We start from the raw sequence: 26233 nt of genomic DNA on the forward strand, positions 1-26233 counted from the left end.
AGATTTAGACTAAAACAGTAAGGAAAAGTTTCACAAAGAAATATTAGATGGGTTACAAAACATAAATAAATAAATAATAAAATTTATTCCTTATCGTGATCACTGCTTTTGGCTTTTTTTTTTTTATGTCAATTTAACATGGCCTGAAAACTGTCTGCTTTTATTCCTTAAACTCTGTTTAAGAGCTCACACCTTAACACTTTATTATTTTACACTATCGGCTTCAACACCAGATAGAGGCTCAAGCTGTGAATATAATTTTCTCTTAAACTGATAAGACGATCAAGAAGACAAAGAGGATTGGAAAAGAAAAGAGCAGAAGAGGCGGAGGGGGGGGGAGCATGTGGGAGATGAAATTCTCTGTAAGTGTCTGTGTATGGCTGATGCCAAAAAAACAAGGCTTAAGCAAGGTCTGGAATCTGATTTCAGCAGAGAAGCAAGGCAGGAAACATTGGTCCTCTAGGGGGAGGGGTGGGGATTCATAGTCATGGAATTCACCCAAAAGTGCTTGCTCTCCAAAAGCTCTCCTGAAAACATTTTCAAAGCCCACCTTTCTTTTTTCCTATCCCCTTCTCGATTACAAAACCTGGGTCAGCACTACGGTCCACTAGCGTGGCTCACTCCGTTCTCTGACTTTTTTGCTCTTCTGTGGAACCAGGAGCCTTGCCAAGAGCTTTGTCCGGGACGTATCGCGTTTCGTACTTGGGCTGGTGTCACCCAGCCAGTGAATGAAGGCCAATCAGAGGTAGGACCTGTGTGTCATCAGGAGGTCACACTGCTTCAGCGTTATGGCAGCAGAAAAAAGAGGGCCACTATCTTCATCTAGATCAGATAACTACTACTTTTAAATAGGAGCCCAGGGTTTAAGATATACCACAGCACCATGATAAATATCTGCTCTACCAAAAGGTAGATTCTCGCACGTTACGGCTTGTGTGCTGGCGGGAGGTTGCAGAGTGGAGGAGTATGTGCAGTAAAAGAGGTCCTGCCCCTCCATTTTGTGTCCTACATATGGGATTAATGCTGCCAGATGTGACCAATCAAGTCTATAAAAGGGCCAGGTCTGCTGTGAGCCCAACTTGCAGCTGCGCATACAGCTGGACCGTGCCTCTTTCTTCCCTTCACCTAGAGTTCTTACTTTTAGACACTGCACGCCTTCTCGAAAGCTCTGTTGATAAAATATTACATGTTTAAAAATGGCTCTGAGCAAAATACAGCTATTAGTGTGACTTATGCATTCGATCAACTTGAGGATTTAGGGCTAAAGCGCAGATAGCATTTCCAGAGCCAATGGAAATATCATCAGGAAACTGGAGAGATGGAGGATTAACTCCCACTCATTGGCAATAATACATGCTGTGACTCAAAGGCAGGATGTCTACGTAGAGGCTCTAGACGAAAGTGATGAGGTGAAAAGGTATCAGATTAAACATACAAAACAAGCATCTATTCTGCTGCTACTATTGACAACTTCTACAACTTCACATTTTTGGTGCATCCATTTTTCTTACAGTACTGTGCAAAAGTCTTGAGCCACAACTCATTTATTCATATTTTGCTTCAAAAAAGCCAGACAGTATTTTTTTTTTTTTTTAATGTAGTGTTAAGGAATAGACCTCCGTGCTTCCTGAAGGACTTTTTGCCTCTCGTTTTTGGCAAGTTTTTGTCTTTCATTTTCAGTCCAGTCCCTGTACCTGATCAGTTTCAGATGAATGTTTTTGTTTGTTAAGCCACACAGTGACCTTTTCATCATTCAAGCATTAAAAAAAAAAGCATCTAACCGAAGGCATGAATCAGTGAGAAACAGGTGCAAATGATGATAGATGATCAGGCTGGTGATTAGTGTACTGCATTAGATGCTGAATGCTGAGTGGCTGGAACGGATGAGGGGGGAAATGAGATTGCTGCTGATGTTACATAAACAACCCAGAGTTTGCCACAGCTCTGAAATATACTTGCAGTGATAGCCAACGGAACAGACTGGAGTTTGTACTGTGTACATCAAACAGGTGACCTTCAACACAATAGATCCAACGTACTACTCTACCCTACCTACTATACATGTTAAAAGTAACACGAAGTAAAAAAAAAAAAAATTAAGAACTAAACACTCTTTGTGCTACAAAGATGGCACTGGTCATCAGAGCCCGTAAAACTAGTAACCATTAATTTGCATTGCTGTGTTTAATAAATATATATGTGGTCAGAATTGTGCAATAATTTGATAAAAGGATGAGAAAAAAATGGGTCCTACAGGCAAAGAAATAGCACAGATCCATAAGAGCACATGCTTCTATTGTCATTTTTTGTTAACATTTTGTTCTACGTTTCTGTGACGTCCTTCCATTATTCCAGTAGCAGTAGAATTGACTCATTTGTAATACGATAAATAAAAACTTTGGTTCTACATGACAGAACATCTATGGCATGGATCTGCACTGCTGAAGTTTTAAGGGTTAATCTTCCTGAATTTTTCAAAGAAGGTCCCATTCACCATGTGAGACTGTCTCTCAGCAGAGCGTGTGTGACCGTCAGTAAGTCTTTTTTATTCTTTTTACAGCAGCTGGCATCCGCAGCATTTACTGCTTCTCAGTACACCCAGTGCTCCCACGGTAGCAGAACAAACAGGTACGGAAGCTTTTTGATTGTGGATGGCATCTTTCTCCAAGAACAGATTTTTTTAAACGGTGGGCAAATATACTTGGACTGTCCAATCAAATTATACTGTATGTGTGGGAAACACACCACTAATTAAATTGTATCTTTAGGCACTGTGCAGCCGGTCACAACATTCATTCCCCATTTCTTTTCGTTTATCATGAAGAAAAGAGGAACTTGCGTAAACAGTAACTTGCATTGAAAACGCCCCCATCTGTTGGTCACCTCATTGCGGTCATCTGCATTTTTAAAGGTACGATCCAATCGGAATTACGGACTAAAAGGTCATTTACACTTTTGCCAGAAAGACTCTCCTGTTGGCAGAATATATTCGCACACTAAACATACTTAACAGCTTGTGTGAGGCATTTCTCGCATTTTTTCCCGTGAGAGCTGACGCGGTTCCACCGGTGCCTCACAAGAACGTCTCTGTTCAGGGTCTCTGAGAGAAGTTAGGCTTCGCTAGGCTCCAGGCAAGCATGAATGTGGGCATTTAAAAAACCTCCTGTGTATGGACTGAGCCTTAATTAAAACCCCATGTTTCAGCACACGGGGGGGGTTTGCAGCAGCATGCCGCTGCTGAGGATCACATGCTATAAACAAACAAATCTAACTTGAAAAAAAAAAGGATCTCTTTCCAAGTTAAGGGCACGCTAATCACATAACGAGGGATAGGACCGTGCTCCTCACAAACACAAACCTCGTTTCTGCTCTTCCCATCAGACTTCTAGACGATTCCACTTTCCAGAAGTCACAGAAAACAGCTGCAGCTGTGTGTCTGTGTGTGTGTGTGTGTGTGCGCACGCGCATGTGTGTGTCTCCTAAGCTGCATTCTGATACAGTATTAATGGATTTAGGACAGGAAGGGGCCTTGAAAAGGCTAAACAAGCCTGCTATTCAGGGTCTGATTGGGCTGCTACCCTAACACCATGGTTAAAAACTTTGGCAGACATTTTATAAGTGCAGAAATATACACGGCATGTCTAGAACAGCGACTGACTAATAATAAAATCTGTTAATGATCAGTCAGCATGCTTCTCATATGTACACAAGCTTTATGTGGTCCAAGTCATCGGTGTATCGTTGGTGCTTATCAGCATAAATCTCCTGGGAAAGACATGCACATGGATAAAATTACATTGCATGCCAACATGCCACAGTTGCCTCTCGATACCTATTGGTTTCAGAGTGTTCATCACCGCGGCATGGCCTTCAAACTCGGCAGACTATTGGATTTTATTCAAAATCCTGTCTTGACATATTATCCATCCAACTTTCTTCTGGTGGAAGAGTGTGAACGAGCAATCTCAAACAGAAAGAGACCGAAGCGTAGAATTTTACTTGCTAGTAAAAATTTGTAGCTAGTTTTTCTAGTTTGTTTGGAAAAATGTAGTCATGGAATGAAAAAAAAACAACGTTTTTTCCTTTCTGCTTCAGCAAATCGGGGTTTGTGCAGTTTAACAGTAGACACGCTCAGTCTTTTAATTACACCAGACACTATAACCGTTAATGTGTAGAAACATGGCAACCACAGAAAAAAACAAAATAAAATAAGGGACATGGTGGGCAATAAGAAGAAAGTTAAGGTTGAGAAGACAATGCCTTTCACTGGTAAACAGTGGAATCTGTAAAACAGTGACCTGCAATTCAACCCTGTCACCCTAGTTCAAGTGTCAGCAGAAGACGAGGCAAAACTTTGGACTGTTTAAACATCTCAAGAACACGATAATGGTAAACATTACAAGAGTGCGGCTTTAACGAAGCACAAGCGCTGAAGTAGAGGTACGCTTTATTCCCTTTTCAACATGCAGTTTGACTTATGGACTTAGGGGTGCCTTTAACTGTAAAAGAAAGTGAACAGTTCTCTCATAGCACTCATTTAATTGATGAAGTTTTTATAACTAATTTAATATCAGCCGTATTTTTTTACAACAGGCTAATAATCATTTTATAAGTTTTGATAAAGAAGAATTAGGATTAAGCAATATCAAAAGGTCGTGATATCGCGGCTGTGCTGATATTCAGCACAACAGCATGACCTCATGTGTGATATTGCTTTTCTCATAAACACCATTAATTATCAACGGATAATATTTTTTTCTGTTTATTCAATCAGTTATTTAGCAGAACTAACTAACCGCAACTGACAGAACTAGTGTGCAACCAACAGTTAGTGTGACCAACCTGGGCTAAAAGTAGTTTTAAAGTCTTATTGATACTATGTACCAAAAAGATGAGTAGAATAACCCATAGAAGTTTTGGACAGTTTTACAAATCTCATACGTTCCTATTTATCCCTCCACTTATGCCTCACACTCTTTAGCCTCAGTTGGCTAAATGTTCCATTCGAATCCCAAATAACATATAAAGGAAAGCTATTATGCTGTGTTGGGCTAAGAATCCCTTGTTCCACCCACCAAGTAGTGCGCTTGATCAGGATTGAACGACTGATAGAACATCTGTGAAGCGGTGTGCCGCAAACAGTTAAACATCACAGTTTCGTTGTAATCCATATCAGCACTTGTGGAACGCCTCCTGTCCAATCTAATGGCTTTGTTGGAACAAATTGTTGTATAATTTACTTTAACAAAACAAAAATAACACTTATGGTCAACATTCAGATAGAAACAGAAATGTTAGACCAAAAGAAAACAGGATGTTCGCCATTATGTAACCTTCCTCTAACGGAGCTTTAAAAAGTCTGCAGTAATCTACGCTGATAACATCCATGAATCCAGATCAAGCAGTGAAGGAGCAGATGAAATCCACACAGTCTTTGAGCTTATGTATAATAAGTACTGCGTCTCCTGAACTTGGATCTTTTTTTAACATAAGATTTGCATAAGATCACGTAGAAAATAGATTATTTATTTACGATGGGTTACCACTCCACATCCACAGCAGGAGCCCATGGGAAACCTGATGAATCTCCTTGGTGTCTGCTATAATTAAAGTGGTGACTCACTCCAACAAATGTGAAATAAATAGTGTTGATGTACCATCACCAGTGCCAAAGACAACATCTGCTTCCTCTGTTAAGGTTTAAAAAGTACAGTGCAGGAGAATTCAGCTTGGAGAATACATAAATCAAGACTGGAAAAAACCCCAGCAACGAGCAATAAGTGTGTTTTCTTTAAGAATGTGCTCACGTTTCCCTAATAAGCTATGGAACATGAACACAGAAGGAAGTATAAGTTGTCTGCTAATAAAATTAGAAAGGATCTGATCTGTGAGCACTGGTGATGGCTACTGCCCAATACATTTAGGTAATGAAGTGCTCCAGAGCTGAGACATGAGCAGTTATTCACGAGCTGACCTAAAACTAAATCTCAATCTTGGATTCGAGCAATCTGTATTCTCAGAGTTCTCAATATTGGACTGGAGGAAATGGAAAGATCGTGTCACAACATCATAATAATTATAATAATTCTAAGAGTATATGCTTTATCAAGACAACAAACATGTCTGTTGAGTCAGTCTTATAGAAGAGCTTCGTTTCTGACCAACAGCGTTTTAAATGAAACATTTCCAGTTTCAGGATGGTAGAAAAGCACAATAAGTTTTACAGCCAGTTCCCCAAGCCCCACCTTCTGCAGTCGGCAGGCAGCATGTGTTGGCAATTTGCAAGCATTTGATGTTGATTAGTGTGGGCATGACATCTCTGGACCTCAGCTGTAACTGTGTACAAGGGGACATGTCCCTGCAATTAGCTGTGGCGTGTTACCAGATCAGGGTTTACAAGACCTCCAGAAACACCTAGTACTAGGACTTAAAAACAGAAGGCGAAAAAAAGAATGGGTAACAGTCTCTAAATTTGCAGTTGTGTTATCATATTATCTGTAAAAAAAAAAAAAAATACAACAAAATGAACAAAAATTAAAAACATTTGAATATCACGACTGTCCTTGCTTAAAAACTCTGAAATTACACTTTTACAGTCGACACTCTTAATGCGTGGGGGTTATGCATATCTATCTATCTATATAGAGAGAGATAGATCATTTTTGTTTATTTCGTTTACTGTTGCCTTGATTGATATATCCTGCTATTCCCACCATAAATTTTTACATTTAAATGTATCATGTATCAATTTTTATACCACACCAGAGTATGTAAGAAACAAAGTCTAAAATGACGTGCAAACTTAAAGACTGAGGTCCCACCCTGCTCTCCAGCTCCACTTATAAAACCTTCCTGGAAAATAGATTGGGATTTGAGTTTATTGTATAATACCTACTGCTTGGGAGATAAGCACTGAACCTGAAGTGCCCTCCGACTCACATCACGATAACGTCACATTAAGTCATTTGCAACTCTGAGTTTTCCTCCCACTGGCCTCATTTTTTTTCTATACGACATTAAGTGCTTGGAGATTTACTGCTGAATTTGGACGATAAAGGGCATGTGACACATAGACTGAAGCTTGACTTTTGACAAAATGAATGAGAGTATTTTTTCTGTCCAGCTGTTTGTGTAAACATGTGCCCATGTAGCTGAGATCATGCCAAATCTTCTTTAATGCTGCACATCAAACAGCTCCGCTATCTCCCACTGGGGCTCCACTTGGCTCTGAAGTAAACCCAGTCCCAGATGGCCTACTTTTCCTTATAAATCATTTCCTCTTTGGATAACAGTTGGAGAACACCATTCCAATCCACTGGAATAAAACTAAACAAAGTTACATACCATGAGATGTTCTATAAATAACACCCTGCTACCCTACGCTGCACATCAACTGACTTTTGAAGAAAATTCAGAAATTTAAAAGAAAATTGAAGAAAACAGTCAACCTGGCGAAACTTGTTCGTAACGTTTTTGGTTCAAATCTCATGTTATCGAGCAAGACCCTTGGGTTAACTACTGTAGCGCCCCTTTCCCCATACAAGCCATTTTCTTTCTGTGGTTCTTAAATCTCTACTGATAAACAGATAGCGTGAAGGTCAAACTAAGAGAATGAAGTCTCCATAAAAGAATGTGAAGAATGATCTTAACCAAAGCATTGGACAGAGAGTCTGTCTGTGAATTAAAAACAAATCTGGTAGAAAGGGTTCCACGGTTGACCCGTCACTGCAGGTTTCTTTAACTTTCTGGAAACTTGATTTCTGTTCATTTAAGACTAGGGTTCATTAGAATTTGTTTGCCTTAGCATTTGTGGTTTTTATTGGTCACTAACATAAGCAGCCTTTTGCAAGGATTAAAATTCAAAGAAATAAAACAGGGGAAAAAATCAAATCCAAAACCACCACCACCAAGCCGCTGGCCAAGAGCTCTCACATTATGGTGCATTTTTAAACGATGCAATGAGGGATTTAAATCCAAAAGATGCCCACTTTCCAACATCCCATGCATGCAACATGTTTTATTCGTTTTAACGCAAAAAAAATATCAAATACAATAAACACTCTCATACTGTACTGTATATTCCTGGTACTAAGCTGTCAAGGTTGTAAGGTTATTTCTAAAGTGCATTGACGAGTGTTACTCGAGAAGCACTTTTGTTTACAGTAGGACTAGTGTAGAGACAATGTTTAAGTTCTAAGCTAGTAAAAAGCAGCTACGACACCGTTCTAACTTTCTTTTAGAATGTTGTTAAGTCTTTTGGCTGCTCTCGTCGAGATAACGCCACAGCGGACCATCTGATCCGCACGCAACTTGAATAAAACAACTTATTTTAATCTGTGCCTATTTTTTATTTAGGTAGTCAGGCAACATAACTTTAAAAAGTGTAAATAAATTATAAGGTTAACAAAAACAACATAGTCTTGAACTGAGGCTTGCACTCCACCATACAGCAAGTTGGCTGGAGTTAGTTGGCACTGGGCAGGCATCTCTCCTGGCTGTAGGTGGTCCATTGTGCTGCTGACTAGCGTCTGTCATTGAGGTAGCACAAGACCACACAGCCAGCCAAAGCTTGGCGTTGAGACAGCGGTTCAAAACTGAACCTGATATGCTTAGATTAGCTCAGCAGAAGGAGGCTGGCCAGTAACAGGAAAACCCAGTCATTTGCAATTTGCCTGCCTATTTCTCGCTTTCATGGGCAGTATGGCGTTACATCACGTAGCTTTGATTTGTGGTTCCAGTTCCCCAGTTCGATCGTGAGTCCAGGTTTCCTCAGTAGATGGATTGCATATAGTAAGGTGTCTGAACAGGAATGTTAATGCGTGTGCATAATGCCCTATAATGCACCCAGTGTTTTCAGTACAGACTCCGGATCTCAGCTTCGCTCCACATGATACAGCAGTTACTAGAAGATAAATTCATTTCACCCTTTTTATGAGCCAGACACAGTTCGAAATATTTCACAGCTTGCCAGCTGCTTATAAGTTTTGCTTATTTGAGCTTGATAAGTATAAAAAAAAAAATGGGATTATCACCTCTTCAACACTGCTGGGAAAAAGAGAGAGAGAGAGAACTACAGTGTCACACTTCCAATATAACCCTGGCATTTATTCACAGTTCCACACCCAGAAGTTCTCGAATCACCAAGCACGATTAAAACAGTGGAACCCATTAATGATTAAAAATCCTTTACATAAAACTCTAACTATATTATGATTGGACTGGCCACTATGTGTAGACAGGAAATCAAAAAGGGGACACCAGCTCTTTACAACACCCTTATTTTACTTAATACACCAAAATGCAAGTGAGGGATATTTTACTAAACGTCATACCGTGACTCCTAAAGTAATTTCAATGTTACATGACATATAATAGTGTATATGCACTTGCTAATATAATTTCAGTAAAACACTAATGTAAAGTGTAATAACTTGTGTCATCTAATAAGCTTATATTGAAAGGGAAGGGACATCAGAAATTCGGTAAAATGTTCTGCAATTTACACTTCAGAAGATTCAGTACACACCAAATTATACACAACATCTTAGAAAAGTACACTGTAACATAACTGATCACAGGCTCAGTATTATAATCAACCACTCCTATACTATACTACACAGCATTAATATATAGGGTTAATGTTGAAAGACTTTCTTAATAACCCCATGGGGTTTCAACATTAACCCTAAAATGTGAATTAATAGGTTCTGCTTTTGACATATTCAACATGGTTAATTAATTAGCATTCTATCTTATTATCTACAAATGATTTATAGTCGCAGGCGTAATCCAGTTTAATATACTCAGCAAACCATAAGCTACACTTTACAGACGTTAAGCAGCTTGGCTAATTTGCATTGTCTGATCTGGGGAATCTTTTGTCTCATTAGTCACAAGTCTATGCCTCAGAAAGACCGACTGATCAGCATATGAGTAAGTGTGTGTCTATGTGCAACCATCTTACATTAATAAACTCCCTAAAGATGCATGCTCGTATAATTTCTCAGCTGCTTCATTGCAGCCTTTTGAGCCGAAGGCTTGCCAGCATGTATCTAACTTACTCACCCTCTCTCTCTCCTTTTCCTCTTTTCCACCCATGCTCATTTTCTCTCTTTATGTATTGGCGGAGTTGCTTCTTTTAGACGTTCCTGGTAATCTATTAGCAAAATGTCTGTATAATAAATGGGGCCAAGACGAAGAAGTATATTTAAGAAGACTATAAAAAGCAACACTTAAGTGTAACTGAATTCGGAAAGAACATGTTAACAAGCCAACTATACTCCCTGGCCAAAAAAAAAACATAATGTTTAAGAACGGTCAAATTATTGGCTTGCATCAAGCAAGAAAAAAAACTAAGCAGATTACTGAAATTACTTGAATTGGGTTAAAAAACTGTCCAATACCATATTAAAGCCTGGAAGGATTGAACTGAATTATTAACTTTGTGGAAGAAATATGGTTGAAAAAAAAATGAGAGAACTGAGATCACAAAGTTCCATTAAAAAAACAATAGTAGAAATTACAGCTATGTTTAATAGTGGAAGTAAATGCACACAAGGCAAACATTTTTTGAGGGGGTAAAATGCTTTCAATTAGCTAGGGAGCATGAAGTTTGGACTTTGAAGCAATGGAAAAGGGTCAAGTGATGTGATAAATCCAGATTGACCCTAGTCCAGGGTGATGGGTACAGCAGGTCAAAAAGAAGCACATGAACTGATGAACACATCATGCACAATGGCTGCTGTATACACCTCTAGAGGCGGTCCTTTAATCTGGGGTTGCTTCATTTGGCCAGGTCTAGACGTAGCAAGGTTAAGTGGCACTAAAAAATGAAGTCAGCTGATAACCTGAGTGTACTGAATGACCAGATTATTACATCAATTGAGTTTTTTTTTCTTTCCTGATGGCACAGGTATAATCGAAGACTGGTTCTGGAAGCACCCATGAACTGGCCAAAGCATTACTGTGTGTGCCGTAACCAAAGCTAAGAGCGATTAAAGGGAATGGAAAGAAACTGTATAAGTAAGTAAGGATTTAAAATAAATATAAGAAAGCATATATATACATCTAAAAATGTATCTATGTCTAGTACACAAAATTTTCAATTATTGTATACCTGTTTAATCCATCACTATAAGAATAAAAGAAATGCCAAGGTGACCTATGCATGTCTGTTTATATACCTTGGTCTGTGTAGCTTTGTCACAGGATAACCAGTGACCTGTGAATGTCAAATGAAACCTTGAAGAGGTCTGGGAAAGGGAAAAGGGCTGAAGGAAAGAGAGGGCCAATGCCACATAATGTGTGTGAGCTACATTTCTGTCAAATACTTACAAATAAATAAATTAACCTACAGACATTCAACGCATATAGAAAGCGTTTAGAATTTCTTCTCTTATGAACTTTTACTTTTTATGTTTTATTGTTGCATGAAGGACTGCACAATTAACTTTACAAATCAAAGAACACTGCACAGACATGGTTTTTGTGCCTTGAAATGAGATCACAATTCTCAATAATGACTCTATGGCCAATTTTGTGTGGAACTATAAATATTTTTTTTATTAAATTGTTACAGTAATATGGCAGAGCATGCTGGCTACAGATTCCCATCTCTGATGCATGGTGAGGTTCTTGCACGATTAGCACATTTGTAACACAATAGCCTAAATCCAGAGTAAAAAAAATACTGCAGTTAAAGATAAAACTAATTATATTTGAGTGCTGGGAGTGCAGCCTTTCCTCCAAAAAGGAAACCAGAAATAATAAAGACTGGTTAAATAAATTGGTCATAGAGTTTCATATCCTCTGCCAAGAGCAACTTGTATGCTACATGAATATAAAATGCTCAAAACACAACCGAGAGAACATTTAATATTCAGTACCTTATATTAAAAGCTTCTTTATAATGAATGTATTCCTTTTCACCACATGTTGGTGTTTAGGTTAAAATTCCCTCAAAGCCTTTGAGTGTTGTTTCTTTCCCTGGACTTCTGTAGACTTGCCACACTTCATGTAGTGCAGGGGTTTTGATGTTATGTAATCAGTGGTCACAAAAAAGAAAACCACTACGGTTGCCTAAATGCAACTGTGGAAGAATCAACATTATTCTGGAATTAAATTGCCTTGAGAAACAAAATGAGATCCTCACATTATGATTTTTAGGGGCATCTTAGGACACTGGATGGATGGACAATGGATTATTTTTAGACATCAAAGTAAATGCTTGGTTGCGCACATATCTAATACAGCTAATCACATTCCAGCTGCTCAATGCATTTAGGCATGTAGCCATGGTCATGACCATCTGCTAAAGTTCAAACTGAGCATCAAAACAGAGAAGTAAGGTGACTGACGTGACTTTGAACGTGGCATGATTGTTGGTGCCAGACAGGCTGAGTATTTCAAAAACTGCTGATCTACTGGGATTTTCATGCACAGCCATCTCCAAGGTTTACAGAGAATGGTCTGAAAAAGAGAAAATATCCTGAGAGTGGCAATTCTCTAGGTAACCATGCCTTTTTGATGCCAGAGCTCAAAGCAGAATGGCCAGACTAGTTTACCCTTTATGGCCACAGCGTCTAGCTGGAGGATACCATGCCATGTTACAAAAATAAAATGATCTCACATGGGTTTCTTGAACATGACAATGACATCACCGTGCTTAAATGGCCTCCACAGTCACCAGATCTCAATCCAATAGTGCATGTTTGTGATGTGGTGTAATGAGAGATTCGCATCATGGATGAGCAGCTGACAAATCTGCAACATCTGCGAGATGCGGTCAGGTCAATACGGACCAAAATCTCTAAAGAATTTTTCCAGCACCTTGTAGAATATGTGCCATGAATAAATAAGTCAGTTCTAAAGCCATACAGGGTCCATCCCAGCACTCTAAATCTCAATTTTAAATTAATCAAAGCTTTATGTTGAATTGTGCTTTAAATGCCTTAGAAACAAGAGATCCACAGGTTATTTTTAGTTTTTCTTATATTTAGTACCGGCCCCCTTTACTTTAGACTTAAAGCTAAGACGAGATATATATACCGAAGCAGAATTAATTTTTGTCTTTGTAGGTCATAGCTCATTAATTCTACAGAAACACTATTCAGAGGGAAAGAGATGGACCTGAGGGAGAAATGTCAAAAGATAAGAACTCAAGTCAACCCAAGGAGGAGAAAATAAATAAATAAAGATGCTCAACCCCTTATTGGTTGGGTGTAAGTCAGGGTCAGGGCTGGAGTCAGACGTCTGGATCTCTGAAGGTCAGAAACCATGTCATCCAAATCGCTGAGTGCATGTCTCTGCTGTATGACAGCTAGCATTAGATTAGGTACAGCATGAGTCCCGAATGAAACCTTGCCACCCTTGCTCCTTAACAAGCGGAGCTACTCCCCATGCCAGTCTGTGGCTTTCTATCTAATTTGTTCTCTGATGAATGAGCTAGTTTTACCACAAAGCAGAAAAGTTTCCAGTAATTGCAGTTGTACAGTTTGGATTTACTTGCAGTCACAGAGGTATTTCTGGGCTTTGGTGATCTAATTCTGTGAAAATATATGGGCACGGAGATTATATGTTTGACAGAAAATACTCTCGGGCATGGCATGGGAGAAGCGGAGGTAGCCACAGAGTGACAGGATTGAGTCTAAGTTATGGATTTGAGGAATTGTTAGGAAAATATTAACTTCTAAGCTTGATCCAGATGTGAATTTGTGGGTCAGTTCATCCTTGCATGAAGCACGATGGATTTCAGACTTAAATACGGTACAGCTGTTTCTAGATTCTCTTCACCCAAACAAAAACCTCAATCAGGACCAAGGATTAGCACTCAGATCTAAAGCCCTCATCCTAGACAACCTGACAGAGTTAGGGAGTATTCTGCCTCATTAGCCATACCTCTGCGCTTCAAAACATCCGCTGGTGTGCATAAAAGCATGAGTGAGTGTGTGTGTGTGTGTGTAAAAGAGAGAGAGACAAAACGAGAGAGACAAGTGTATGTATCTATTTTCAATCTTTTACCAATATCAGGTATAAATAGGGTCCCTAAAAATGCAAACTGTTGTCTTTTTATTAATCTTTACCATAAATAATATCCTGAATCCATTAATTCCAGTGTGAAATTAAGGAAAAGCATAACAGCAATATTTCTAAATAAATTACTATGTAATCTAATCTTTCATCATTGCATTTAGTCACAGGATTCTATGTGGCAATGGCTCCTGCTCCATTAGATTACATGATGGCCTTAGAGCTTTTACGTCATGTGTGAAATTAAACTGCCATTTCACACTTAGGCTCAGCGTACTTCACATGATGGACTGGTAAACCTAGCTCCCTTAATGACCCTCAGCTGCATGATGGTCTTCTGTAGAGAGAAGTCACTGAGCTTTTCGCTGGCCCACATTAAGCTCCCTGGCCATGTGTACACACAAAAAGCAAGTAGCTATGTTTACATGGACAATATTTCTTCAATCCATTTTAAATCCATTACCATTAGAAATTCCAACTTAACAGTTTACATGGACGGCAATCTGATAAGATGTACATTTAATCAGAATACAAGCTTTTTTTTTTTTTTCTTTTGAAAGGAGCAAAGTGTTTCTGACCACTGTGGCACATTTAATCTGCCAGAAATATAACAGAAGTACAGCGCTCCAACTTTAAGGTTAGGTTAGGCTTCCCATCTTGTCCGATAAGTCCCACCTTTTGTGTTAGAATTCGTAAAGTTACTTGTGTAGGTTCCCATTGTACCACCGGGCTTCACAAGACCTCTGTGGGTGTGCTGTGGTGTCTGGCACTGGGACATAAAATCCTTTAGGCGAGATCTGGGAGAGAACCTTAAACTGTTTGCCTGCTAAGCCTCATGTGCGGCAGGTTGAGATGCTGTGGATGTTCTGATACCTTTCCATCAAAACTAGCATTGTGTTGTTGCTGATTGGTTATCTGCTTTAGTATGTGTGGCGAACCAAAAGACCTATTGGATGAAAGCCCGACGCAAGTCTGATATTGCTGTTCTGTGTTTTAAACTCTGTCGGCACTTGGTTTTAGTGACAGGCATTAGAAACGAATTCTTCATGAAGACTCGTTATATCATTATCCAAATGATAAAATAAAATCTTTACCAAAATGTCGATTGCTAGGAATAAAATACCAGTAACAAGGCATGTCCCACCTGCACATGTAAAACCAACAAAGAGTTCAAAGAGAATACAAAGAGTTGTCGGGGATAGTATGAGCCTCTAGCCCTGACTTCCCATAGTGTAGATTACATACAACTGAACATATACTATGCTAAAATATATAAAACTTTAAATGCATAATTTGTGTCTTAGTTACTAAAACCATGTGACATGGAAGTTGCTGAAATGCCTGCAAAATTTATGCTATATGTAAAAGAAAAAAAAAAGTAAAAATCCATGACGCTAGCTACAGACCAACCACAGCACAGTTATTATGGGCAAAATATATCTGCAAAAACAAGACCGTACATGGCAATGCTAATCTTAGATCAAAAAACCATTCCATTTCCAGCAAAACACATTTGTTTGATCATCAAGATCACAGACTGGAAAAATGGTTTTTGTTTTTTTTCCCGTTTTATTGTCTTCACACCACAACAATTTGGAATTGTTTTGACTGTGATGAAGTATGCAGCAGAACTCTGGAAAAAAGAGAGATTTCACTTTTTCTGAAACATGCACATGAAACTAGTCTTACTGAAAGGCTCGATACATTGCTTCATTTGTTCAGCACATCTGCTACCTGGAGATAAAGGAAATATAAAGGTTTGGACAGAAATAGAGCTTCACCTAGGATTTCCCCATCGCTCTGTTTTTCTTCCCTTTAAGAACCAAGGCAAACATGTGGTTCTCATTTTCTGAGCTTAAAACAAGTGATAATGCTTGAAAATATTATTGAGCGCTTGGTTTTAGACCACTCTTAGAATCAAACAGGAAACTAAAGTGAAACCGAATAAGGTTAGACAGATCGAGGGCACACATGTACTTCCACAGATCTACATCAAACACACTCGGTTTACTGATCTGCAACATACACATGACTTTATTGATCCCTTGGGGCTAAATCAAGGATATTTTTCACATCATTCCTCGAAGCATGTTCATCCAGACATGTTTGCTAGGCTAGGTTCTTAGTTATGAAATTTATCCATGTTCACACATTAGCAATTCTGAACTCTAGAAGACCTTAAATTTCTAACATGCTTATCAAAAACCAGCATGGTGCCATAAATAAGAATTCAAAGAGTTTAAGTTTCTGTGAAATAGTTCAAGTTTAAAAAAAAAATTGTAATATTCCATATAATAAAGTATATGGTCCTGTATAGTAATTTAAATATTTATTTAATATATACAGTGAAAAACTGATCTTAACTATAATACATTTTGACAAGTTTGCGCCAGTCTGGAATGAATGATAATTTATCATACCACATGCTCTGTTATTGCACTCATTATTTCACAATAGTAATCTGTAGCTATGTGGATTTTGCACTGAAGTATTTAAAGTATCCTTCATTAGATTAATTACTAGTGTTCTAAAATACATTGAGCATTTATGGACCATGCATGCTTGTATTCTCTCATACAACCATTTAAAAAATTCAACAACTTTCCTTCAACCTGCCTAGGCTCAACCTGGACACGTACAAGTAAGACGAAGATGGCTGTTTTATCAGCATAGTCATGGTTGCCCAAGTAGTTGCGATTTTGTAAGAGGACTGCGGGAGCCTACCAAAATAAAAAAATATCCCAGAATCCTTATGCAAGAGCAACTGTGTCTGGAAAACGTTTAAGGCAGCAAGGATGCCTTAACACACAAAACAGCAGCTGTTACCCTGATATAGCAGTGAAGTGCTGGGGGCAGTTGAGTTCAGCATTTCTCTCTCTGTTACTCTCTTCCTCACAGAAAAATCACTGTTTATTACTTTTTTTTCAACAACTTACTGACCATGACAACAGCTTGATATTTGCATAAACTATCATGCAAGCTTTTGTCACTGGATAATGAAACTATGGTCCTGCACACGTCCCATTGTGCTCCCTTCAATTCATAAAAAAAAAGGGATTTCATTGCTATTCAAGACATGTGACGTGCTCTCCTCACAGCTTAGACACACTTTGCGTTAGGCCAGACCTCATTTAGACATCTGTTAAGTAAAATTCTTTCACTCACACATCACTTTCACTTCTCCCGAGATAACGTGCCTAGACAGAATGAGGCTAGATGAAGACACATCACAGAAAAGGAACCATGATCTCTCACATAAATCTAAATGATGCATTGAATGTTACCCATTGCAAATCAAAGAGAGGAGGATAGCTGTGCAAAGCGAGGAGAGTCTCCCTGAGTCCACAAAGGAACGCTTGTCAGGCTGCCAGTACACTCCGTAACTTGATGCCTGGCTGCAGATGTGCTGTGGTTTATTTAACATCACCTACCTTGTCTGACAGGACTTGCACTAAAGCCACCCCTGCTGTACCCGACCCCTTTCACATACACACCCCATGGAGATAAACGACCATCTCCTCTGGCCTGATCTGTTTCATCTCTAGCCTTGAATTTCCGCCACCTTCTCTACAGATTAACTCGCCCATTTTTGAATGACTCGAGCTCCACAATGGGCGGTTGTCTTCTGTCCCAGTGTGAAGCCAGACAGGTATGCTCTTAGAGTATGAGAGACATGAATACATAAATATCCCCTTCCTTAAGTGCAGCTACTTGTACAATACTTGGCTGGTGTTTTTGTGTTATTCTGTATGTTAGTGGAAACATCTGGAATCCCTCACAAGCAATGCATAAATTCGGATCAGAGTTTTAACATTTAACTGTCTTCTGCAGTTGCAAATAATATACACCAATCAGCCATAATGTTAACACTCTAGATAGATAGATAAAGATAGATAGAGAGAGGAAGAGAGAGAGAGAATAGGATATTTTTTATAACCTAACCTATTTTTTAGAACCTTAACCTAGACTTTATTCCTGACCTGACTGTTGTGTTCCTTGGCCTTTATAATGCTGTTTATTCACTAATGTTCTCTAACAAACCTCTGAGGGCTTCACAGAACAGCGTGATTTATACTGAGATTAAATTATACAGGTGGGTTTATTTACTATTTAGGAGACTTCTAATGGCAATTGGTTCCACTGGATTACAAAGTAAAGGGGGCGGAATACAAATGTACATCACACACTTCAGTATTTTATTCGTAATGAAATGCAAACCATTTTCTTTCACTTCACAATTATGTGCCACTTTATGTTGGTCTATCACATCAATAAAATACTGTACATTTATGTCTAACATGACAATATGGGGAAAAGTTCAAGGAGGATGAATACTTTGGAAAGGCACCAACAGTAAACTGGTGACTAGGTCAAGTTTCAAGTTAAACCTCGTAAGAATAACCACTCAGACAACTCATGGGCACTCTCTTAAATAAGATGCTGCCACGAAATATAATCAGCTTACAGCAGGCAAAACCATCTTTACTTGTTGGACATCATTTCACTGGCCTGACTGTGGATTAAAAGCAACAACGCCTTAATGTTAAAGGCCTGGGAGATACTTTCTTTGACCAATGCATTTTAAATGCCAGTCTCCTCTCTACCACAGTTTGTATTCAAGTTACTGGGTTTGGAGACCAAATAAATCAACAGCCCAAGTTTTAATTTATTTTTTTTATTAAGGCTGTATTAAAACCATCCTATTCTGTTAATGGTCAATTCCGCTGAATCTTGATCCAAACCAAAGATACATCCAGACTTACTTATCTTATAGCCGACATCCAGCTAATAAATTCTCCTTTTCAAGTAGGATGCCCAGATGGAGCACCAAATGGAAATGTTGAATGTGAAAGGGATTGCATCCCTCTGTGGAGGTCACGGGCAGGACGCAGAAGGACTCAGCAACAAACAGAGCTAACTTAGGAACACTGGTTTCTATTTTCACACGTTTGCATGAGAACGGCGCACAGCAGTTGCTGGTTCCACATGGTTTGCACTGTGAATGACTGCTTATTTAAACTTCTCCTGAACAAAAAAGAATGGGGGTGATGGCATTTGTTAAGCAGAATTTTTATACTAAGAGCCATCGGCGTATGATTGGTGTCTTACTGGGTTCAAGCCTAAATGTTCAAGCACAAATTTCATGTTCAGTGATCACTGATTACAGTATCAGTCATAGAGCTGGACTACTTGTTTAACACACAAAAGTGTGATTAAAAAATGATCTTGGATGACAATCTCATGAAGCTTGTTGAAAAGGAAGAGGTTTCTACTTTAAAGAATGTAAAATATGCAGCTTTTTGCTGGGTTTACGATTTCTGATTTATTTTGCTGTTTTAAAGACTAAAAGAGCTGACACTGGACATGAGATTTAGACAAAGCACTTAATTATCTGAGATTATCTTGCGCTATCTGAGATTATCTTGTCAAATGGGGTACTCCTAATCTGTATTCACCTTCTTCAGAGCGGGTCTATGATTGTCGACACGGTTTTATATAGTATGCTTTTCCATTTGTAGAGGAAAGATTAAAAAAATGCTTAGATTCATATGTCACTGAGTTATGGGAGGAAATGTTAGTGTGAGGGCTGCCGCTCACATGCAGAGTGACTTTAATGTTGGATCGTAAAAGGACAGTTGAAATATAGCACAAAGTATACTCGAATTACAGTATGGTCATTTCAGTTTGAACATTTACAAGGGCAGCAGCAGCTCTGGCTTAACTTGCAGGAGGGAAAAAAAGCAACTCTGGGATCCAAGTTTTAAAATAGGAATGTTATCTTTATGCCTCGGGATAAAATGAACAGGATCGGAAAACGACATGTCTCTTTTCATACCATATTTGGAAACGATGCAAAGGACCTAATCATAAATTACAGTCACAATTATTCCAGCAATAGATGGGCATGATAAATGTATGCATTTTAATAGACATAATACACGTAGGGTTGTGATGCTAAAACAATTGGCTGGAACTACACACCCAGGAAACTATCTATCTATTTCAAAACCCCTAGCTCCCCCACAAAGTGCTGTCATGCTTCCGAACAAGTCACCGATAACAATAAGCAGAATTGGAATTTCCCTACACTGTACATTGTAGACTAGCTGACTTTGCATTTTTTACACTGTGCCCATTTTAATGCATTTCAACTTTAGAGTTAATTTCATCAATGTGCATACTGCGCCAATATAAATAACATTTACACTAAATAAAGATATACATACTTTTAACATTAAATTATCATTTTGTACTGTACCACTCTCATTCAATGGAAATACTCAATCTTACCTTTTAATATACAGGCACTGGTGTAGTCTTGATTTTGTTTTGCAAAACACATTTAAGATGATGTAGCCAGACTATAGAAACATAAGGCCTGGACTGTATTACAGAGGGAAACCAGAAGTAGGCAACAGGCTGTTATGACCCTAAAGAAATGCCTGTTAGCCAGTATATTAGAATTTAACTGATGGTGAATTACAGACAGCCTACATAAAAGTATCGAGCTACTGGGCAATATGGGCAAAATCTTATATCACACTATGGATAATTTCTTATCTTGAACCAATATAAAATCACAATGAGCAAAAATATACAGTACTGAAACTGGCGAATCTCGAACGTGCATTTGTCTACGGGGCACAGCTCCTGCCAGAAGTGTTCCCAGTAGTGAAAAGGAAGTTGTGTTGTGCATTTGCTGTTGAAAACGGGTCTTTCAAGGGAGGAAAAAGTTTCATAGTTAAGAATACTTGAGCATTATTTCCGCTCATATGGAAGTGGTCATGAATGGGGACCGAATGAAAGATATGAACAATGTCTACAGCAAGGCGGTGCACACACCCTTCAAACACTTACATTACACATACTGTGGTGAATTAACACGCTTATAGTGTGTATGTTAGTTTCTCCTTTAGATGAAATAAACCCTCAGGTGACAACAAGGTAATATTGTTCTTCTTTTCAATTCAGTACTGTATATTATTGTGTACTGTATATGTTTTTATGAAATCAATGAAAATTGAGCTATACAAAATAACTGCATGAACTCATGTCTGCTTCTTAATAAGTCCCTGAACACCACATCTCCTTTTATTTGGAGGTAACCTTGAACAGGACTGTTATAAATAATAACAAGAAAAAAACAACATTGTCATGTTGAGAACAATATGAATAGAAATTATAGAAAGCACTGTTATGTTTCTTTTAAACCTATAGCATACAACCTTTTATTACTGTGCCATTATTTAACAAATACGAAGGCAAAAAATAAAAAATAAATTTTCAAAAACATATGGGTAATAGTAGGTACTAATTACTGCTTTCACAGGATTTAAGTGGGTAACTGGCAGCCAGGTACTGCTAATCATCAGCCCTTGATTAACTGCAGACCTTTATGAAAGCAGACGTTTGTTGGTCTGGAGCATTCACCCATTTGTTAACACAATGGCACAATGAAAAGACATGCAATTGTTGCGCACAACTGGAAAGGTTAATAAAACTATTAACTATTAGCAATATAAAGCTGCCAATCTTTTCAGGAGTGGACGTCCTAGCACCTTCATCTCAGGATTAGACAATGCTTAATAAAAATAAATAAATAAATAAATAAAAAACAAGCATCGCTAAGCATGTCAAATATTAAAGTCCATGACACAGCACAATTAGAAGAAGACTGAACAAGTACTGTTTCCGTTTTCTGTCTAAAAATAAACATGGACGACTGAGATTTGCAAAACTACATCTGAACAAAGCACAATGCTTCTACAACAATGTCCTATATACAGATGAGAACAGAGTGCATTTGTCTGGCTTTGATGCCCATGTTTGTCCATGTTTGGTGGAAACCAAACAGCATTTCAGCTGAAACACCCCATACCCACTGCCAAGCACAGCAGTGAATGGGGTGATGATTTGGGCTTGGGCACAGGACATGGGCACCTAACAGTCAATACATTTTTACACAAAACTGGCTGCTGTGACTTTTTAAACCTTGATGATTTAAGTAAACATCAATCAATCAACATTTCTATGCTATGTATTGCCATACTGCACAGCAATGGGAGTTAAGACGTTCTGCCTGAGAGAGCAGCTGGCCAGGTAACCCGAGACTATTGTTACAGTTATGTTTAGGCAGGGTTGATTGATTGGCAAAACAATTAGCTTTAATTGCATATGCCCATTATAACTCCCTAGAATTTAGGAAACCGTAAATAATTACTGTTATGCCCATAAATGCAGCAAAGTTAAAGACATTTCCTCCTAATGAGTGTGTGTTTAGATTATCTTTAAACCAGACTGAGTGGCAACATACTAGCAGTGTCAGGAAGGCTGAAAGGGATAGACGGAGTTGGCACAAAATAAAAAAAAAACAAGTATGGCCTCAATCATTCAGAGTAACTGGCAATAACCCATCATGATCATGCTTAAGTGTGAAAAAATGTTGCATATTGCCACTATCACTGGATAATAATGACCCACTACTAATCAAAATAATACCCCAATGGGGAAAAAATGCATCATATAAACACCTCAAACAGAACAGCCTCAGTCTATCCGGCATGATCGGAATTAATCTTTAAGGGGAATGAGGGGGTTGGTGTAAGCCTTCAATAATCTTCTCAGCAGGTAAATATTATCCATGTAAACACTTGGATTTGATCATTTCTCTCCTGTTGAAATAAATCCATTCTTTCTGTGGATGTTTGCCGCATGTAGTCTCTTGACGAGTTCTGGGATATCTTTCTTCTACTTTCTTCTATTCCTGGTCAATAAACTCCTTTACTCCTTTACGTCTTTACTTCAGGCATTCATCCATTGGGTCTTTGGCTGAGGAAGGAGCACTGGTTGGCTCGGCTTTTCATAGGTAGTAAAGCATCAAACCAATCAGAGATTAGGCTGAATTCTTGGAACCAATTATAACGCAGAAGGTGGAAATTATCAGAAAAGATGGTAAGCCTAATCCAAAATCACATTTGGAGTATAATATTTCTTCCTCTTTTTTTTGTTATATTTGTGGCAGATTTTGTGGCAACGCTTTTACATGTCAAAAAGTAATATTCTGATTAAATGCTTTGAGCATGTAAATGCGCATCTTATCAGATCAGCATCTTAAACTGTTAAATTGGAGTCTTTTAACACAATGATTTGAATCAGATGGAGGAAATACTGTCCATGTAAACACAGCTACTGTTAGTGTGGCTTCTTGCAGCTTTGTTCTTCTTTTTCCTATCTTTCTTGGAAGCACTTTTCCCAGCTACAGATCCATTCTACCCAATAACACAAAGCAGTCCTATTCAGTCGCAGCATGCCTCTACTTCCTCATAATCAACAACAGACACTGAGTATGGCCCCTTTATTTTCACTGGATCTAATATCTTGAGTAAGGTGAGCCAAGCAGGACTTGAATAGCCCTCTCAGCTGGGACTGATATTTGTATAGAGCACTCTTGCAAGGCATGCTAGGTCCATCTAGATTAAACAGCCTGCATGCCTTGCCTTGTCTTGGTAGGACACATTCGGCCAGTGCCAAATTCAATAAAGGTTTTCACAAAGGCCCACTTCTTACTATAAGACACAACAGATAACATGATCTTTCCCTTGTGATTAGAAATCATCCCTGAACAAAAATGAACACGGAGGACTTTGTGACACGTCTATGTGAAAACATCATGTGTTCTAACAATGTATTAGTGGTATTGCGGAAAGAAAAGAGAGAGAGAAAGAGAGAGAGAGAGAGAGAGAGAGAGAGAGAGAGAGAAAGAAAGAGGTCAAGGGTCTCAACCCCATGCTGGTTTGACCTGACTTATTATCCCTGTAAAACTAAAAATGGCCTTTCGGATCTAAATATATCAGATATGTCTATCCTGATGATAAATGTTATTAAGAACAGAGCAAGGTGGAGTATATCTAGTAAAAAAGGTGTACTGAGGTTTCTTAACAAAACCCTTTAACCTGAACCTAAAGAGTTCCGGGAGATCCTATTCACATTTATGCTTTTCTGAGAAAAGTACAAAACAGCTTTAGAACTTCAAAAGCACTTCATGTGGCCCCTTACTAAATGGTTAACTCAGGTTAGCTCTTCACTTTACCAACTTTTCAAAATATGAACTAAAAAGCAGTCAATGAATTCAGCTTGGGTACTTTATTAAAAACGTCCATAAGACTGTATACATAAAAGCCAACACCTGAAAAAATTTAACCCTAAAGAAAATAGATAAACTATAAATAGATAAAAATAAATCTATACTATAAAATAAATCTCACATTAAAAACATTAGAACATAATTCCATTCAAGTCTTTCCTCTAACAGATGTCTCCAAAGCCTCTAATCTTGCTTTTAACTATTTACTATTTCCCTCTAGTACATATTTAGGGTTTAACAAATGCAATAAATATACATATTGTGGAATATAGATATATAGTATTAAATAATATATCCTATTAAATATATAGTTTTTAAGTTTCCAAAGTCTGAAATGTTCCAAGAAGAAGCCTGGTTTTCAATTTTATCACAAAGTTATACAAAGCCTCTTGTAAAAATTGATTACTGCGTCTAATATCAATATGTACCCAACTGACTGCACTTAAAAAAAAAATTTAAATACAAGTAGAACATAAACACAAACAGTTGTAGGAACGGAATCTTGGGTCACTGGATTTGAAAAGCCATAGATTTGTTTATATGGATATACATAGGTGATATACATATATATACATTTAAAAGTCACATTTTACTACTTATTTAAAAGGTAAATGGTGAAATATTTCACAGAGGTTCCCCAAAGGGTGTGAGTGTGTGAGTGTGTCTGTCTGTGGCTGAAACACATCCAAAATGCCCCCTCGTCCAAATGCGCCGTTTTAGTGTCTATCTAAATTAGCTACTGTTGAGCCACACACCGCCAGAGAAGTGCCAGGAGGAATGTGTCTTCTTACAGTATGTGAGGTCACAGTAGGAAGAAAATCTGATTAGCTTGTTTATACCCATTCTAACAAAAATGGGAAAAAAGAAAAAGTAAGGAGACCCATCTGAAGGACTAAAAATAACTAAAACTGGGAATGAAGACATCCCTTTAATACTACATGGTACAAGCTTTCTGCTCCTTTACTAAGACTTTATTACTGGGTTTTTACATTCAATTCACTGTTAAGTGCACATCATTGTGTACATTATGATTTAGTTTCTTGGCCTTTGCTCAGCCAAAGGAGACAGCAGCATTGGAATGTATTTAATCGATTAACTCATATTGGGTAAACCCTCTTTATGTATTTGTGTAATCGTTAATTATTTGTCAGCAGTTATAATTTAATAATAATGAGGTTTTCACAAAGGCTCGTTACAAATTACTGTCCGATGTCTGTTTTTGTTATGTTAGATTTTATGATTTTTCCAAGCACATGCTTTCTTTGCCAGGAAATAAAGACAGTTAATTAAGTACCCAAACCACTAGCTCAAATTAATCAGAGGGGGACAAAAAGAACTCCCAAAAGCCTCTCGTCAAAGAAAGGCTAACTAACATGCCAAGTTCCTTCCTCTCAACACTCACTTCACTTTTCTGATAGACCCTATTCAGTAAAAGGCTATTCTATCGCCATTTAGCGCCCACTCAGCCTGAAAAAACCCGCGGAGGTGTTTGGTGTTAAGTGCCACTCTATGGGTAATCTCACTGCTCACAGACCCCAAAGGGAGATAAGCAAATAAGGGTTCTGGCTAGAAAGCTTCGCTCTTAAGGTCAGAGCTTTCAGCGGAATTTATTTTGTCAACATTATATTCATTAAATATTTGAAGGAACTAGCGCAGGCGTTAGAATGATGTCATGTGAAAATATTTGAATAAAAGTAAAACGAGCAACAGTTTTCAACCAATCTCGTGCCTGGTTTCTCACACAAATAGCTGAAAATGGTCTCAGTGGATGTTCTTTTAAAAGATGGCTGTAGTTTAACCTTTGACCCATGGGTGTTTGCAGACTTAAACAAACTGACATTTACAACCTCTCTAATGCCACTGCTACAAGACAAATACCATTTTCGCTTGTGTTAAAAGATACGAGAGGAGGGGGGATACTACAATGGTGCAATCAAATACATCACCTTAAAAACAGCTTGTTATATTTCAATATTTCTAGCTAGTTATTAGGTGAATTGTAAACTTTTATGCTCACAATTTCAATATTGTGTTTAGAAACAAACTCATTCATGAGAATAA

General features: G+C 38.2%; 1 protein-coding gene across 3 annotated transcripts in view; it reads right to left on the reverse strand.

The window, feature by feature from the left end:
- The window catches only part of pdzrn3b (PDZ domain containing RING finger 3b), a 100955-nt gene that overhangs the window by 55807 nt on the left and 18915 nt on the right, over positions 1-26233 (reverse strand). The window contains exon 1 of one of the 3 annotated variants that reach the window (XM_053499132.1): positions 6246-6263. The exons of the other annotated variants lie outside the window; for them this stretch is intronic. The gene's annotated coding sequence lies outside the window, so the exon portion shown is untranslated. Of the gene's footprint in view, positions 1-6245; positions 6264-26233 lie in introns of those variants that run through there. 3 annotated transcript variants of the gene reach the window in all.

The sequence above is a fragment of the Clarias gariepinus genome, chromosome 6 (genome assembly GCF_024256425.1).
Source record: "Clarias gariepinus isolate MV-2021 ecotype Netherlands chromosome 6, CGAR_prim_01v2, whole genome shotgun sequence".
Taxonomy (NCBI): domain Eukaryota; kingdom Metazoa; phylum Chordata; class Actinopteri; order Siluriformes; family Clariidae; genus Clarias; species Clarias gariepinus.